The 17,396-nt window shown below is 26.0% G+C and overlaps 1 protein-coding gene across 1 annotated transcript in view; it reads left to right on the top strand.

Moving 5' to 3' along the window:
• Positions 1-11,511: 11,511 nt before the first annotated feature.
• Positions 11,512-17,396, top strand: part of LOC129988494 (polyamine-transporting ATPase 13A3-like) — a 110,235-nt gene continuing 104,350 nt past the window's right edge. Inside the window, exons 1-2 of the mRNA XM_056096740.1 lie at positions 11,512-11,876; positions 12,041-12,099. The gene's annotated coding sequence lies outside the window, so the exon portion shown is untranslated. The remainder of the gene's footprint in view (positions 11,877-12,040; positions 12,100-17,396) is intronic.

Raw genomic sequence — 17,396 nt, forward strand, 5'->3', positions numbered from 1 at the left:
CATTTGTAAATCATTTATGAAATACAATTTTGTAATCATCTTTTCCATTATGCAATATCGGTCTTTAAAAAATACAAGCAAAAAAACGCAAGCAAATTGCAAAACAAAACGGCATAATAATAACAAAACGGCACTTCTTTCATTATTCAGATGAAATAAATCGTTGACTTTATAAGCTAGTATAAACTATAGTATCTGTGCAATTATTTATAAACAAGAATTATTTTTATAACAAGAATTTTAAAATCACTGCCTAGGTCACACGTCATGTTAATTGTACTCATTTTGTAATGAAATTATGAAATAGATCTGATTCAAATTTCAGCAATAGAAACTACAGTTTCAAATCATAAGTAGAAGTATTTTTTAAAATATTTTTAAATTGGAAAAAATTGTACAGTTACATATATATAAATGAAAAAATTATTTTTTTGAATTTTTGGATGGTAGAACAAGTATTTTTGTGTAATAATATTTTCAGAAGTGTTCACGAAGATAACTAAAATTTCGCTATTTTTTATAAATAAAAACTCATTCAAATTTTGGAAAATCGCTTTGATGTCCAAGCTCTTCCAATTCAAAACATATTTGAATCAAATTTTATAAAATTAAATTCAAATAGTTTCGCCAGCGGATACCCAGATCGCAGATCTATAAATCTTCGTTTATAGTATTAGTAAAAATAACTGCATACTGTACATTCGAATGGCTCTTTCTCTTGAAAGGCATTGTAATGATACATCATTAAAATGTTTCAAGAAACTTTTTTTGATAATTTCACAAAATATTTAATTCAGTTTTGTTACAATTGCTCATAAAATATTTGGTATATTAATTCTTTAAATCATTAAAAAAGAAAAAAAGAGAAGGGGGGAGAGGGAAGCTTGAATAAGGAATTCGAACATTTTTTTTTTTCCCCTGTGAAAATTTTGAATATTGCTGCTATTCTTAGTCATAGAAGTTCTTTTGAAAGAATCATATATAATACACATTTCTATTTATCAGTCATTATGTTTGAAACATAATTTTAAATGCTTTGACACCTTTTAATTACATTTTTGTCTAGAATTGCCTTTTTAATTGCTGAATTATTTAATAGTTTAATTAATCTGTTAAATAATTTACTTGCAATAATCGATTGCTAGTATAGATTATTAAAAAATATTTTACATGTAATCATTTAGGGTAATTTCAATTCCCCCCATAGTGTTTTTTTGGGGGGAGGGGGGGGGACAGGTGAGGAGAGAATTTGAGGATTGCAGTTTTAAAAAACGCATGCATTTACCCTGAGCGCTGATTTTTGTAGGTACTCCAATGGAAAGGGCATTTGTTTGTATATATACTACCTTGTATGTTAATGCAATAACTCAAAAACACGACGACAAATTTTATTTAATTTGGTACGCGATCTTGTAGATAAGTGGACAAAAATTGTAGACCTGTGTCGGAATTTGAATCTAATACATGGGAAAGGAAGGCGTTTAAAATACGTACTCAACGCTCATTCAGTTTTTTCTCATTATATTACGAAGCACAAAATGATATGCATTATGTCACTACGCACGAGAAACGGGAGAGGAAAGGGGTATTTCTCCATGATCTACAAGAGTTTGTCGCTTCCTACTCCCCAACTCCTTCTATGTGTTCAGGGGATGTTAAGGATAATAAAAGAACAGAAGTATACGAGAAAAATCCAAAAGAGGCTTTGTTCCCCTTGTTTTACTTTGTATTTGCTTTTATAAATATAGTACTAATAAAGAGGCTATTTTTTTTTTTATCACGATATAAGAAAATGGCTTGCATTTTCATTTTAAATGTTGGATGCATCCGACATTCCGTTTTATGTTTTACTTAATCTCTTTTTATACTTAATTTTTTTTTTTCACAATCAGCATCTTTCCAAAAAAGCGCCGACTTTTTTTTTACTTTCGTTCGATTGATTAATGTTTATAATGCATTTCATTGCCTTTTCTATATTTGTAAGGAGGAAATTAATTAATTTAACTAATTTAATAACTAATTAATTTTAACTAATATATTTTTTTTTCAGAAATGTTTTTTTGTTTCTACTCAAATGAAAATCCATAGGATACTTGATATATTTATGCATTCTGAGCAATTTTTGTATAGAATTATAATATTTTTGAACGGATAAATGGTTGTTTAAATTTGTCAAAATGTGATAAATTGATACATGACTAACTTATGGGCAAATAGGTTATGTAATTGACGTAAAATTCCATTGTAATTGTTATTATGTGAGTAATAATGTAACTTTCTTCATCTAATGAAAACTATATTCAAGAAACCACGCAGCTTCTACCAAATAGCAAAAGATTCTATACGTACAGTTAAAAAAAAAAAAAAAAAAACATTATCGTAAATGTGTTTCAACAAAAGATAACCTGTTCAATTGGCATTTACAATATAAAATAACAGGAAAGGTTACTTCTGAGGCTAGTAAACAGACTTTCAATATTCGAACAATGTTAATAAAATTTGACAGAAAACTTTTTTTTTTATCCTGCAAATATACTAATACTACTGTTTAAGTTTAAAAGCGTATTATTTATTCGCATTTTACTATAAAAATATTTTTTTATATTACTTCTATCATCCATTTTATCTTATTATAAGATTTTAATAGAAAAAATAAAAGCTCAATCACCAAAAAAAATTTTTATGTTAAATTGAATATTATTTTTCTTACGTTTACTATTTTTACATTTATTTCTCTACTTGAGACATTTTTATTAGAAAATATAAGTTTACAGTAAAACATAGAAATAATATATCTGAAGGTATCTTTTTCTTTCTATCTTATGCGAATTTTAATTTTCTAGAATAAACTACAAAAGGCATTGATTTGGCAAAAGGCATTTTATTTACCACTTACAATATAAATTTTATATAAGAATAACTTTTTTGTTTTTTTATAATTACCTGGCATATTTCCTGATGTAGTACTATTTGTTATTTAATTTTGGCAGCATAATACTTTTCTCTTAATCGAAAATATTGACTTTCAGCACGAATATTCCTGACACTCTCTGCTTTATTGACTCTTTTAAGGGTACCTAAAATATATCATTTTAAATTTAATGTCTTGTTTTCTTAGTATCGTCTTAGTCATCTGACAATATTTCAAATTTATGATGCCGTCTCAAAATAGCTCTTGAATGGCTTCTAAATGGGATGTAAATAAAATGAAACATTCTTTATTAGAACAATATATTATACGATACCCTCAAAATACTGTTCGATATTTTTTATATCGAACAATATTAAGCAAATATTATAACAATGTTCTTAGGCATTCTTTTTTCCCAGTATGATTGTTTTATAAGCATTTAAATTAGCATTTTGCTCACTTTTTAAACCAAATTCGTTGTTTTCAAAAGAGTGGTGGCTCGATTAATGTGTATTTATTTGTAATCTGAACTTCCATTGATGATTAGCCGCTTACTTTTGTTTAATTTACATCAAATCTATTGGAGCACAATCTTCCTGGTAATATAATGTGGTAGCTTTAAATGGATAATCAGTGTTCTGTTTATCATTTGGTCGCCGTCAAAGTCCATATCACAATAATCCTCATGAAACCTTTATGCGGGCCATTAAACTAATTAACTAAATTAGCATCATGTTTACGTTCTTTACAGGTTTCATGCCTTATCGATCTCTCTATTATAATAAGTTAAATTTCCTCTGTAAGACTTCACATGTGTACTGGTGACTTTGTAAGCGAAATAAGCTACATACTTTTGGGACGAGATAAGGATTTACGATTACTTTCTGACATCTTGATCAACCCAATTTAAAAGTTCAATGTCAACAATTTCCGAAGTGTTGCTTTAAATTAAAGTAGTACTGTGGAATATACTTTAAAACAAATAATAGACTTTATTTATTTTTATATGCTTGTCTTAGATCTCTTTATTTATTTTTTATATGCTTGTCTTAGATCTCTTTATTTATTTTTTATATGCTTGTCTTAGATCTCTTTAATAATCATGCACATAGAGTTCTTAGAGTTCTCTCACTAAATGTTGTATTGACCTCCCCTCCTCTTGTCTTTCTATTTAATCCTTATTTTGCATTATGAAATCATATAATATAATTTATCTGTCTTCCAATTTTCATTGACTTGGATATGCCATTCCTATTGTCTAACAAATATCCCTTACCAACATTTCCTGGAGGAGATTTCAGATGAGATTCGAATAACATAAATTTCAATTATATGTAATCAATTAATTAACAATTTAATCGATCGAATTTTTCTTAAATCGATTTAGCTGCATGTTCCCACCCTCCAAAGTATATTTATATCAAGCTTAGTAATTTTAATGCTAACAATTTGGTCTATAATACGACAATGCACAGATTGACGGAAGACGCACTTCCACTTTTAATAGTAATAGATAAAACTATATAATGAAGCTTAAATATAGATTTTCATTTAAAAGGCCATATAATAATGTATAAAAAATTTTATAAAATTAAATTTTAAATACATTAATAGTTTGAACCACTAAAAAAAGAAGTAAGAAATTTGATCAAATATACGTGAGAAAAATTTGATAGAAAGACATGGAATCAAAATGTTCTCGTCAGAGCGGATATAAGCTTGCTGCTTACTATAAAAAAAACAAAAACAAAAAAAAAACATCAGTTTTAGCGCAGATATTTTTTTAGGTTCTTCTCTGAAATCACATATAATGTATGTATTAGATTTATTTTGTAATTGATCATCCTATGTGAAAATTAAAAGTGCCATTTTAAAGGTACCAACGAATATTAAAAGCTGTTGTGCCTAAAATTTTCGTTGGGGGGTTGTCAACATATTTAAAATTATACAAACTTTAAAATTTCCTATGACAACATCCTTTTTTGATGTCTTAAAAAAAATTGGAAAAATACCTGGAAATACCCATACCCATGGAAAAAAAATACCCGGAGTATAAAGATCCATGATTACATCGGGAGATATCTGACAGTTTCTGCTAAGAAGTTGTTTCCATATTCAATTGTATAAGATTTTGATATCCTCTGTACATTGGTAATAACATTTTTTTATTATTATTTTTGAGCACTTTAAAGGCATCTATAAAGCTACAAATTGCATGTTAAAATTGGTTACTGCTTCATTCATGACAAAATTTTCATATTGAGAATTTTTAGAGGAAATGTGATTACATTCCGCAAATAAATATTCAATAGTTGCACCTGATCCTAATTCTTCATTATGCTGATAGCACCAAAATGGAAAGTTTTGTTGTATTAGAAAAGATATATAATTACATATTTTTTATTATTTTTAAAAAATTGAATTTCAGTGTTAAAATTAATATCTTACAGATTGAGAGAGAGGGGGGGGGGAAACTGATTTCTTACTTTTGCGTTTTATTCCTACATTACTTTCTCAATATACTAGAATACCCGCACAGCGTTGCCCGTGCCATAGCATTCAAGAGAAAAAATTAGCTTTAAACTTAATGCTGGGTTTACACTCGGCCAGTTATAAGATGGCAAGTAGGTCCCGATGGGACAACAACATGCCGTTGTACTGTTTTTTTTTTTTTTTTTTTTTTTCATTTTTCCATTATTGTATATGCGTTTGTAGAATTTGGCGTTTTTTTTTTTTTTTTTTTTGCTTGAAAAAATTAATCACTTATTATAGATTAATTCCGACATTTTTTGCTCTTTCTTCATTCTGATGCGAGGCTCTGTGTGCGCGCGTGTGTGTGTGTATGTTTTCATTTTATTTGCCATTTCTTTTTCTGTAGTTTTCCAAATTGAGCTATGTTGACCTTCTTTTATCTTATTCTTTTTTTTTATCTGTTTCTTTGTGTTATTATCCATTATTTTAATATTTTAATTATAATTACATAATAATTATTTAATAATTAATTATAATTAGGTAATAATTATTTAATAATTAATTATTGTTACGTAATAATTATTTAATAATTAATTATAATTACATAATAATTATTTAATAATTAATTACAATTTAATATAATAATTATTTAATAATTAATTACAACTTAATATAATAATAATAATAATTCATTTAATTCATTTATCAACCAACTGTATTAAATAAATTAATAAAATCCTTAAAAAGTTTTACAAATTCTGATAATATATTATTACAATTATATATAAATATATTGTTACAAAGTATCAGTGTTGTTAATCTATACTTATAATAAAGCTCAATATGTGTATGTGTGTGTGTGTGTTGGCGCTCTACAGGCCAGACCATTTAACCTACAGCTACCAAATTTGGCACGTGTATACCTTGGAGGCCGGGAATGTGCACCTGGGGGTTACTTTTTCGAATTTTTAATTAGAATTTTATTTATTTAAAAATTATGCGAAATTTTGGCGTGTTTCTGCTATAACTTCCGAAAATATTACCGCACAAAAAAGATTTTTACATGAAGTTAAAGCTCAAAAACTTATCTTTTAAATGATACCAATGTTTTAATCTTAAAATTAATTTTCTATTTTTAATGAATTTTTAAATAAATATTTTAACTATATTTTCCAACAATTTTTTTCGTACTAAATAAAAATAAAATTTAAGCTGCACGAGGACGTTTCGCATTCATGGGAAAAAAATTAGCTTTTTTCAAAGTGTTGCCATCACATTGAATAAAGCTCCAACTAAAAATAAATTAAATCTTTTTGGAAATGAAATCTGCACAAATATAATTTTCGGCACGTGACTCTAGGAAATGAAACAAATATGAAATATTATTTAAAAAAAAAAAAATACAAGAAAAAATATTTTATGATCTTTTACACTCTCTATATTATTAATCCAATAAATCAGTTTTATTTTAAGGCAAGTTTTGTTTAATATGAACAGGATATCCATTCAAATCAGGGCCACACTGCTAATTTGTAAACCTTTAGTAATAGACACAGATCTGCTAAAATGGTCTAAATGGAAAATCATTATATTTTATGTAACTTGATCCAATAAATACTCTAATATATAACGAATTTTTGATTTTACATAAAACTTCTGCTGTGGTAATCACGAATAACAAAATGTTCTTAAAAACACTAATATTTTAAATAAAAAGAGTTAATTTCCAATCAACTAAATCAATCACTTAAACTGACTGATTTATGAAAATTTATATATCACTATTCAATAAAAAAAGGATAATTTTATATTTTTCATCGATCGTTTCAAAGAAAATAAGCCAATCAGCACGCAGGTTTCTCAAGATTAATTGGCCTAAGATTATGAAAATGTTGAGTTTTTCTAAATTTTTAACATTCAAAACTTCATAAATCAGTCTAGAAACATTAATTCATTTATTTAAAATTTGGTGTGTCCAGAATATTTCTCAGAATATGATATCTTACTGCATTAAATTTAGACTTCATAATTTTTGAAATATATTTATAGGCTGGAACAAAATATTATTATTGATTTCATTTCAATCCTTTTGAAAGCAAAACTAAAAACTGAATTTTATGCTGAATCTGAGAAATTTTTGTTGAATATTACATAAATTATGTAATATTCAATATATATTTGAGATATTACATAAATTATGAAAAATATTTTGTAGTTCACATAAGACTTAAATACCGAGCGATTCTTTTTGCAATACTCATATTCGATAATAATAATAATAAATAAATAACAATAAAGATGATAAATAAAATAAAACGCTTGGTTTTATTAAAAAATATCTTTATATTAATTGCAATTTTATCATTTCCACTTTAAATCAAAGTTGAAGTTTTACCGGAAATGACAACAAATTAGGAAAATATATATAGTAAATTGAATATATATAGTGAATTGAACGAAATGATCTAAACTACAGTATAAGTTTGGTATGACTATCAAAATTTGAAGATTAAAAATGTTTTGTTTGAGAATCTATTAAGAGACCAGTTACTTAAAATGTTTAATTGAAAATTGTAGCGAGCGGTAATACTGGCGAACCGGCTGGTCGCCAAAGGCGGCTAGTAAATAATATTTAAATGCCTGAATTTTTTTTATTACATTTCTGATTATATACAGTATTGCAATAATTATAATTACGGCAGATTAATGTGAAACTTAAGATTTGTATAAGAAATAAACAAACATAAATGGCCCTATTTTTGTTAGAATGTATAGATTCTCATTTTTCACGAATGGGAATTGTGAATGAATGAAATTTTGATGAAACAACGAATTTTTTTTATGGAATTTCTCACAAATTCCATTAAAAAAACTCATTTTTTTAATGGAATTTGTTATATTCTGTAAATGACATAAGAGCTGACGAATAAAAACTCTAGCTTGTTACAAGGACAAAGGTTATATCTCCACATTTAAAAGTAACTTTTGTTAATAAAATAGTTTTAGCTTTGATTTTTTTTTTACTTTGATTTCATATTTTTTACAGATGAGAAATTTTTTAAGCATATTTTTATATTACATCAATGTAGAAAACGATATTTGTTTCAAAGAGTACATGATCAACAATATTTCGATGCCAAATAAAAAGTTGTCGATATTTTTTAATTTGTGAAGTCGCCCTTGAATGCATCGTTTTACGGGCAATGCGGAAAATTTAATGTAATGAGAAAACTACTCATAGAAATGAGCTGAAATTTTGCATCTGCTCATAAAATGGTCCTGTCCTTCAATTTATGCAAAAATTTAAGAATGTTGCAATTCAAAAAATTTTTAACTTTAATTTTGTAATGGTTTTCACATATTAAAAATTATTTTTTCATATTAAATATCTATTCAAAATGTTTAGAAATCTCATATTTTCACAACAAAAAGACTTTAGCTCAATAACTTTATAAGTTTTTTAAGGTACGAATAAAGGCTCAAAATTTAACATTAGAAAGTCAAAATTTTGTGATCTCATAATTTCGAAAGACCTAATGACCTTTCGCAATGACCTAAATTAATTAAATTGGTTTTTGAGAATAACTCTTGATGCAGTCTTAAAATTTGATGAGAAAAATGGGTGTTGTCATTGGAAATTTTACAGTTTACTCTTATTTCAATATGTAGATGACCATTTACGAAATTTTTAGTTTTAAAAGTTTTAAGAGTACGTTAAACACTTTCAAATGACGCCATTTTTATGATTGCGCGATGAATGGTAACAGAATTAAGTTGGGTGGCTTCTTTTATTTCGATACTGTTCATTTCAATTTGTCAATCATTAAGTCTTAAAATATAATTTTAAATGCTTTTGTATGATTTAACCATACTTTTGTTAATAAATGATTTTTTAACTGCTATATTACTTAATTTTTATAAATAGCTTAACTAATTTGTTTGAATAATTAAGACATATTGAGCAGGTGTGGTTCTACATTATTTCAAAAATGTCTTAAATATAATTACTTAGACTTAATTTCATTCCCATCACGGCATAATTTTTTGTAGTGGGGGGGGGAGGATGAGAATTGTAGTTAAAAAAATTAGAACTTTTGTAATTGCCTTGGCACCGTTATATGTACGCGCGCCTCTTCTTCAGAACACTTATTTTTCGCATCACTTGACTAGTGCTGTAGTCACATTGTCACGAAATGTGAAATTTTTCACTTCTATTGACGGAATAAACTTTCAAAAGCAGTATTTATTGAATTATAACAAATTTCATGTACTATCAGTTCGCACATTTGCAAGCTGACATTGATTTAATAAGATTTATCAATAAGATTACAAACTATATAAGATAACAAACATTCATTTAATAAGATTATCTCATATGTATTTAAAAAAACGATAATAGTTTTTGCTTGTATTTTGTTTCGAATAATTACTAAATCAATTAGTTCGAACCCCGCCGGCAGAAGACTCCCCGCGCGTGTGGTGGCTGAGGTGCGTATAAATCTGTCGTGGTCACAAAGTCCTCCATGTCGAGAGTAATACTACTGGGGGTACTTAATTAGGGTTGATCGTTCTCTGATTCAGGTCTAAATTACGATCTGTGGATGAGTGAATGAAATGCATGAATGAAGTCCGTCCAGTAAAAAGGGTTATGACGTGTGTGTAGTGTTAAGTCGTTCTCTTGGCCCTAGATGGAGCTACTGAAAAAACAAGAGATGTACTCTTGGCTTAAACCACAAATGACTTCTTAAAGTCAATGGGCTTGTCTAGACAAGAAACATTAGAAACAACAACAACAACTAAATCAATTAAGATTACTTATTCAAATTATTGCTCTAATTGCTTAAAATTTCACTTCTTATATTTTTGATTCCTTGTTAATAAGACATTTATTTCCCGAATCCAAAATTTAGGTTATACAAATATAAAATATTTGTATAAAGAAATTTGCTAATAATTTGTATAAGAAATTCTAATTTGATCCTCTTCGCTCTACTAAGTGAAACATCATTTATCTTTGTTAGATGTTAGTATCCATTTTGAATATTTTTTAAAAAACATTAGACTTAAGAAAGCATTATATCTTTTCAGTAGCCTATAAATTTTCCAATATTTATGGATTTGTAATCTTCAGAAATTTTAAATGCAGTACAAATTAAAAGTTCATTGAAAATTAAAAAAAATATATATATATATCTGGCGCTTGGAAAATTTTACTTGGAGATTATAAGTATTCTTAATGTAGGCAAAATTTGTAAATCAATATTTTTTGAATTATAGATCATGTGTATTACCAAATTACTTAAACTTGTTTTATAAAGTAGAACATTAAAAAAAAAATTTTCTTTTTATTGAAATCGTTGAAGTATTCCTAAGTCTTAAGATTCTTTAATCAAAATAGCATTATTAGAATAAAAATTGAAAGAAAATATATAATTATGGTTTTGAAAAATTAAAGGTTTTTCTCTTTAGATTAATTAGTTTTATTTAAACTTGGCAGAAAAAAGTAAGACATTTATAAATTTGATATATATGTATGATATATTAAGTAGAATGTAAATTTTAACAGATATTCTTTTCTGCATTCAAACATATCAAAGAATTTGCTACGCCAATTTCTGCTAGAACTGCTGTTAAATCAATTTTCATTATGAAAATGCAGAGAAAGTGCGGGAGAGAAAATCTACTTTCCAGTACCATTATAACAAAGTTACTGATACAAACTGCTTGCCCTCCCCCCCACAAAACACTGATTTTATCCTAAATTTTATTGAATGCTTATAAAGATATTGTTGAATCCAAATTCCTTGAAAATATTTCAATTTTTATTCTTTCTTTTCAGTAAGAAAGTGATCAAAAGTGATTTCGTTAGGTTTTTCTAATACATAAAATAACCAACATTTCGTGATGTTTTACTTATGTCAGTAAAATATTGAGATTCTTTTTCTACAGATAAGATAAAACCACGCTTCTCGAGATGAAAGAAAGATATCATATAGATTTATTACAAAACTGTTGAAAGAGAAGTTTAAAGAAATCACCATTCAACTTTTTACACCTTTTGTTTGTAATGAGTGGCAACATCAATAGTCGGTCAAATTTTTTATTCTTTTTAGCTGTAAAGAAATTGATAACGTGTGGTCGTGATGTTTCTTCCTGTTATGCAATTATTCAAAGAATAAATATTTCTGAAATATATTATCTTTGCGATAATTAACTATCAAATCGGAAACATTAACTTTAACAATTTTGAAGAATAATTCATGTTAATAATCTTCAACGCCTTTGATCATACGTTATAAAGAAATCGGTTTCCGAATGTCGGTATTGTTAAACTAAATATAAAATGTATTTTTTTGATTTGATATTAAATTTTTGTAATATGTGTTTCAAGTTTTAAAGGGTCTTACTTAGACCAAATCGTGTCCATTTTTATTAATCTCAAAATAATGAAAGTTGTTACTAGTGCTGGTCTTGTTGGAGAACCACCCGGCAGGTATTTTGACCTTTATTATTATATCTATATTCAGACTAATCCCATTTTTTTATAAGAAATTTACGTTTTAAAAGTTGTTTTTGATGTCTGATTACATAAATGAATCAATTATGTGGAACTTTTATTCATTTGCGTATTTAAATTAGCTTCTTGTTATTTTGCAGATAGTATTTAATAAACTAAAGATAGCTGTTTTTAAAAGTGTGCACTTGATTATTTACAGGTAAGAGTGCTTGATTTTTATTCTTTAGATAATTTAGATTAGAAATTTTAAATATTTGTATGTCTCGTGAACTAAAAATATCTCGGTAGTTTCTTTGTTTATGTAAAGATTCACTTTATCTCGGTATCACCGCAATCTGTCTTGAAAGATAGCTTATACCCATATGTTACCAGCAGGGAATGTGATAAGATCCTGAAACTAATCTGTCAATGATTTTCCCGGCCAGACTGTGTCTGATTTTTCTTTTGATAATATAAGAATTAATGAATTAAGCCTCCATTTATGTATACTGTATTGTTTGGATCTGAACTTCATTAAATTTTTAGAGATGTTTTAAATATTCCGGAAGTTATCCAGATTTCTTTTTTCTGGCTCTTAAATCAAATTAAATTTATTATAAACATATTGTTATATTTAGTTATAGTAGCTTGTTTTTTGATACCCAAACGAAATAATACTGGGAATAGACTATAGCAGTTTGATTCATGTTTTGCAGGAACTACACAGAAGTTTAAACTTATAAATATATAATGCTTGATTAAATTCTATTCCAATGCATTTGTATTAAAAACACAATTATACCCCTGTTGTTAGTGTTTATTGTAGCTTCTCTATTTTTAGTTTTAATTTTATGATTTTTTTTAAATGTAATGCAAAAGATGCAATATCTGTATGAAATAATGATTATTTATATGTAGTCATCTAAAATTTAAAATGATGATTAAATAATGATATAAAAGTGAGAAAAATTTAATTTTTACTTACTTTTCTCTTCTGTAATTTATTAAAATACATAGATCTTATAATATTATGAAGTTTGAAGATGCAGAAATCTTATCATAAAAATTCAAGAAAATACACTTAAATAAATACATTTCATACATATAAAATGTTTGTTTTGTTTTTAGAACTTGGTCTGAGATGTTGAATTCCTTTAAAAGAAATTTCTGTGTTAACTTTAATTTTCAATATTTTTCTTTCTTTTCCTGTTTCTAAAATATTGAGGAAGTTATTCACATTTTTAAAAAAATAAATACCAATATTTCCTTAGTAACAGACTAAGCTTGATATTTAATTTGAATAAGTAACTAAAAATTATGTTGGTATTTAATCATTTAATTCCATCACCTGTTTCACTATCAAATTAAATATTCAGAGCAGGAAATAAACTAGTTAGATCCTCCTATTTTCATTTATCAACTAAAATAATTTTTTTTTTTTTTGTTAGAGATAATCTCAATTTTAATTTAACTTTCCTACTGTTATTTTATTTAAAAAAGCAACAACCCATTTTGCTGAATGTTTTTCGTTTTTAAATTATAAACATTTTTTTCCCTGTTCAAATTTCAAAATTTTGCTGAAATTGCTGTTATGGAAATCCTGTCATTCAATTGAAAATAATATGTGATTATTTTCATTTGAATGATTAAAAATTTATAAATAATTATATATTATAACGTGTGATTATTTACAAATTTATTCATGTACAAATAAGTGATATTTCAAACAAGACTCTTCATATTTTGTTATTACTAGTGATTTTAATTGAAAAGAATTGTACATGAAGGATATATAGCTAGTGAATAAATAAGCACTTCTAAAATATACATTGCTTAAAATTTGAATTGGAAATTATATGGTTAATGCTGAAACTTTTTTAGTTTGTTATGCTATTTTTTATTTTAAGTTCTCTAAAAGAAAATCCAGGTTTATATGACATATGATAAGAATCTCTTTTTAAATAATAATCTAAAGAAATTTTTGAATTATTAAACTATGTTTTATTGTTAGATAGATAGTTTATTTCATATTAAGTATTGATGGATTAGGAATCCCAGCCTAAAAATTAAATTAGGGACTAAGGTAATCATAATATAGATTATATTCTGTTATGTGGAAGCAGTTAAGATTTTTGTAAAGTTGTTGGAATTTCTTCCTCTCTTTCTCAGAAAATTTTGTTGGAATTTCATATTATTGTCAATTTTTTATTGAAGGTCAAGAGCTGCATTTTTGCCATTGCTGTATTTGTGAAAAATTGAACAATCAGATAATAATTAATTTTCTTTGTAAATAAGGTTTAGAAATTAGGATTTTGTTAATATTTTGTTTTCTAGTTAAAGCTTTAACTATATGATAGTGTGGGAACAATTGCTGAAATATTTAATATGTAACTAATGCATATTAAATTATCTTTCACATATCGGGGGGGGGGATATTTATTTTTATATTCTGCAATTTAAGGTTAAGATATGATGCAACCCTTTAAATAAATTTCATAAATGGCAATATCTGTTTTTTTAACATGCACAATAATTATGCTCTATAACTTTACGATGCACAATTTTATTTATTTGCAGAATTGGCATAATTTTTGCATAACAATTATAAATTTTAAATTTACATAAATCTATGATTTATATATAATATGAATCTATGTTTGATATATATTTATTTATGGTATATGTATTAAATGACGAATTTTATTTATGGATCTAAATTTGAGTAATTATTATAATTTTAAAATGATTAATTTTAGACTATTTAACTACTTTTAAAAACTATGTATTTTAAGTTGGTGCATTTGTATTTGAAAGAGGGAATATGAATTTTTCTTTGTTTATTAATAAATGATAAAGAAAATTCAGTATGAATTTACTGGGTTTATGTAAAAACTTTTGGATTCTATCAGTTATAAATATACAGGTATAAATTTTAATCTAGGCCCATTAGCTAATTATAATAACTATACACTAAATGATAACCATGTAATTCTAATTAGAAAAATGCATTTAATGATGCAAAGATTTATACTATATGTTGATATGTTGTTTCAATTAATGATTGTATTATTGTAAAAAAAATTGCAGAATTTTCATTCAGTTCTTTGTTTTTTTAAAAAATAATATTTAGCAAAATATTCTTAACACACTGACATTTTTAACAAAGATTCAGTTTTCTGTAATGAAAACTGAATTATAAAGCTTTGAATATTATTATTTTAGTCCATTCAGTAATCAGCCCAAAGAAATGAAGTTCCTGACTGAATGATCTTCTTTGAAGAAACTATTAAAATTGTCTAAAGCATTGACATTCACAATTTTGTCAGTTATTATAAGATAGTTTTACAACCAAATAAGAATTTTATTTGGTTGTAATTTAGAACAAAGGGCATGCATTTAAGATAATTGCCTGGTATTGATGTTTCTGCTGATTTTAACCCTTTAAAGGGCCATTTTTTTTCTAGTCATATTATGTTAAAATATTTTTATGCTTGAAATTATAATAAGAAAATGAATTCATTTAGCTTATTAGATAAATTTAATTTGATTAATTAATTTGGTTAATAATTAAATAACAAATCAAGACACATCATTTTGTGTGAGATAAAGAACTGAAGTATCTGAAGTTTTTGTTTTACTAAAAAAATTTGTCAGAGCTTATGCTAAACTACATACTTTGTATAATTTCATACAAAGATTGATAAATTTGGTGGGAAGCATACTTCCCACGGCACTAGAAAGGGTTAATTGAAATGTTGGATAACTAAGATATCTATGAATAGTAAAATTTTAAGTACTGCCTACTGTCAAAAATATAATAGTTACTGCATCTCTCAAAAATATCAAAAGCTAAATATATCTAATGCTTTGATTTCTAAATTTAAAAAAAAAAAAAAATCCATTTGAAATTTATTATCCTTTATTTTTTAAATTAGAAAAGCTGTAGGGAAAATAATCTTGACAAGTATTATTAAATGTTCTGTACTTTAACATTAGTTTGAGTACTTTAATACTAGTACCCGGAAATTTGAAGCTAAGTAAGTAAGTTAATTTTTTTTTTGGAGTAACAGAAGAAAAGGTTTGTCATATAGAAGAAAAATTGGAATGTTGTGGAATTCTTTGTACGTGGAGAAAGAAACTTTTTCATTATATATTTAACTATAAAATGCACAAAAATAGCAGGTCTTGTCCCAAAATATATGCATGAAGTGTTTTTATAGAAAATCATCAGAGGATGAGGGTCTTTAAATCACAGTCTTAATTTTTTCTTTCTTTTGGAGGCACTTAAAAAGTTGTTTGCTTAAATCATGACTAGGAATCAGAGTAGCATCTTTACAGCATTGATGCTAAGACGGAAAAGTGAGTGTGGGAGTGCATTCAGAGTTTGTGTGATGCTCTTGTGCTGTAGGATGTTTCTTAATCTCCTCAATAATTTTTCAAGAAATATCGGTAAGAATCGGACCTCGAGAGAGAAAAAAAATATAGTGGGATGATTTTCAATAAAAAGGATAAAAATTTCAATGGCATATATCTAAAGTATTTTTCATAGATCAATTGTTTATTTGTGACTTTTTAAATTTGTCCTGAGTTTTGAAATATGAAAAATTTGGATGAGGTGTTTGCCAAAGAATAATGCTTTTTGTGTTAAAATTTTTCAGTGGTTAAAAAAGAATTAGTTTTAAAAAGGCTAATATTTTGAATTTATTACATTTATTTATATATGGTTGAGAAGAGGGTTTTACTGAAATATAACTGATAAGTATTTGTATTAAGCATATTGCTTTTATGTCATTTTGCAGCTTAATATTAGACAAAATTTTAGAAATTATAGCTAGGCAGCATGGGGAACCCTTGTAGTTAAGGTGTATTCTTTTATGTGAAAATTACATGGTTAGAAAATATTAATTTTAAAAAATTTGGATAAATTTGATTTATTACATATGTACTGAACAGTGCACATTTTTCAAAATTAACTTTGCTTAAATAGTAGCATATTACTGTACAAAATATTTTATGATCTGGTTAATACAAATCTATTCACTTCATTGTTATTTTTTCAAAAAAGTTTATGCTATTCAATATTCATTATAATGTTTATGATTATACAGTAATTCTATTAGGTCCCATTAAATATATTATTATATAATCTTTATATTAGCAAAATATATTTAACAATACCAGATCGATTGCTTTATTTCTAAAAAGTCACTTTCATGATGTTCATTGCTCATTATATTATACAATTTATTTTTCATTGGTTAATATGCTTCACATGTTAGAAATCATATCAACATCTTAATTATATTTTGATTTTAGCATTAAAACCTTATTTTTGTGGATTGAATGTAATAAACAATGTTTTTCAATGCAATAAAATATTGTTAGCAAAAATATACTGTTGTTTCTGATATCAGGTGGTATAGCTGCATTATACCACCTCCATTAAACCAAAGATCTCTAAAAAGTCTAGAAACAAAAGCAGATCCCTTAAAATCTCAAAAATAAAGAATATGATTG

Source organism: Argiope bruennichi, chromosome 10, assembly GCF_947563725.1.
Source record: "Argiope bruennichi chromosome 10, qqArgBrue1.1, whole genome shotgun sequence".
Classification (NCBI taxonomy): domain Eukaryota; kingdom Metazoa; phylum Arthropoda; class Arachnida; order Araneae; family Araneidae; genus Argiope; species Argiope bruennichi.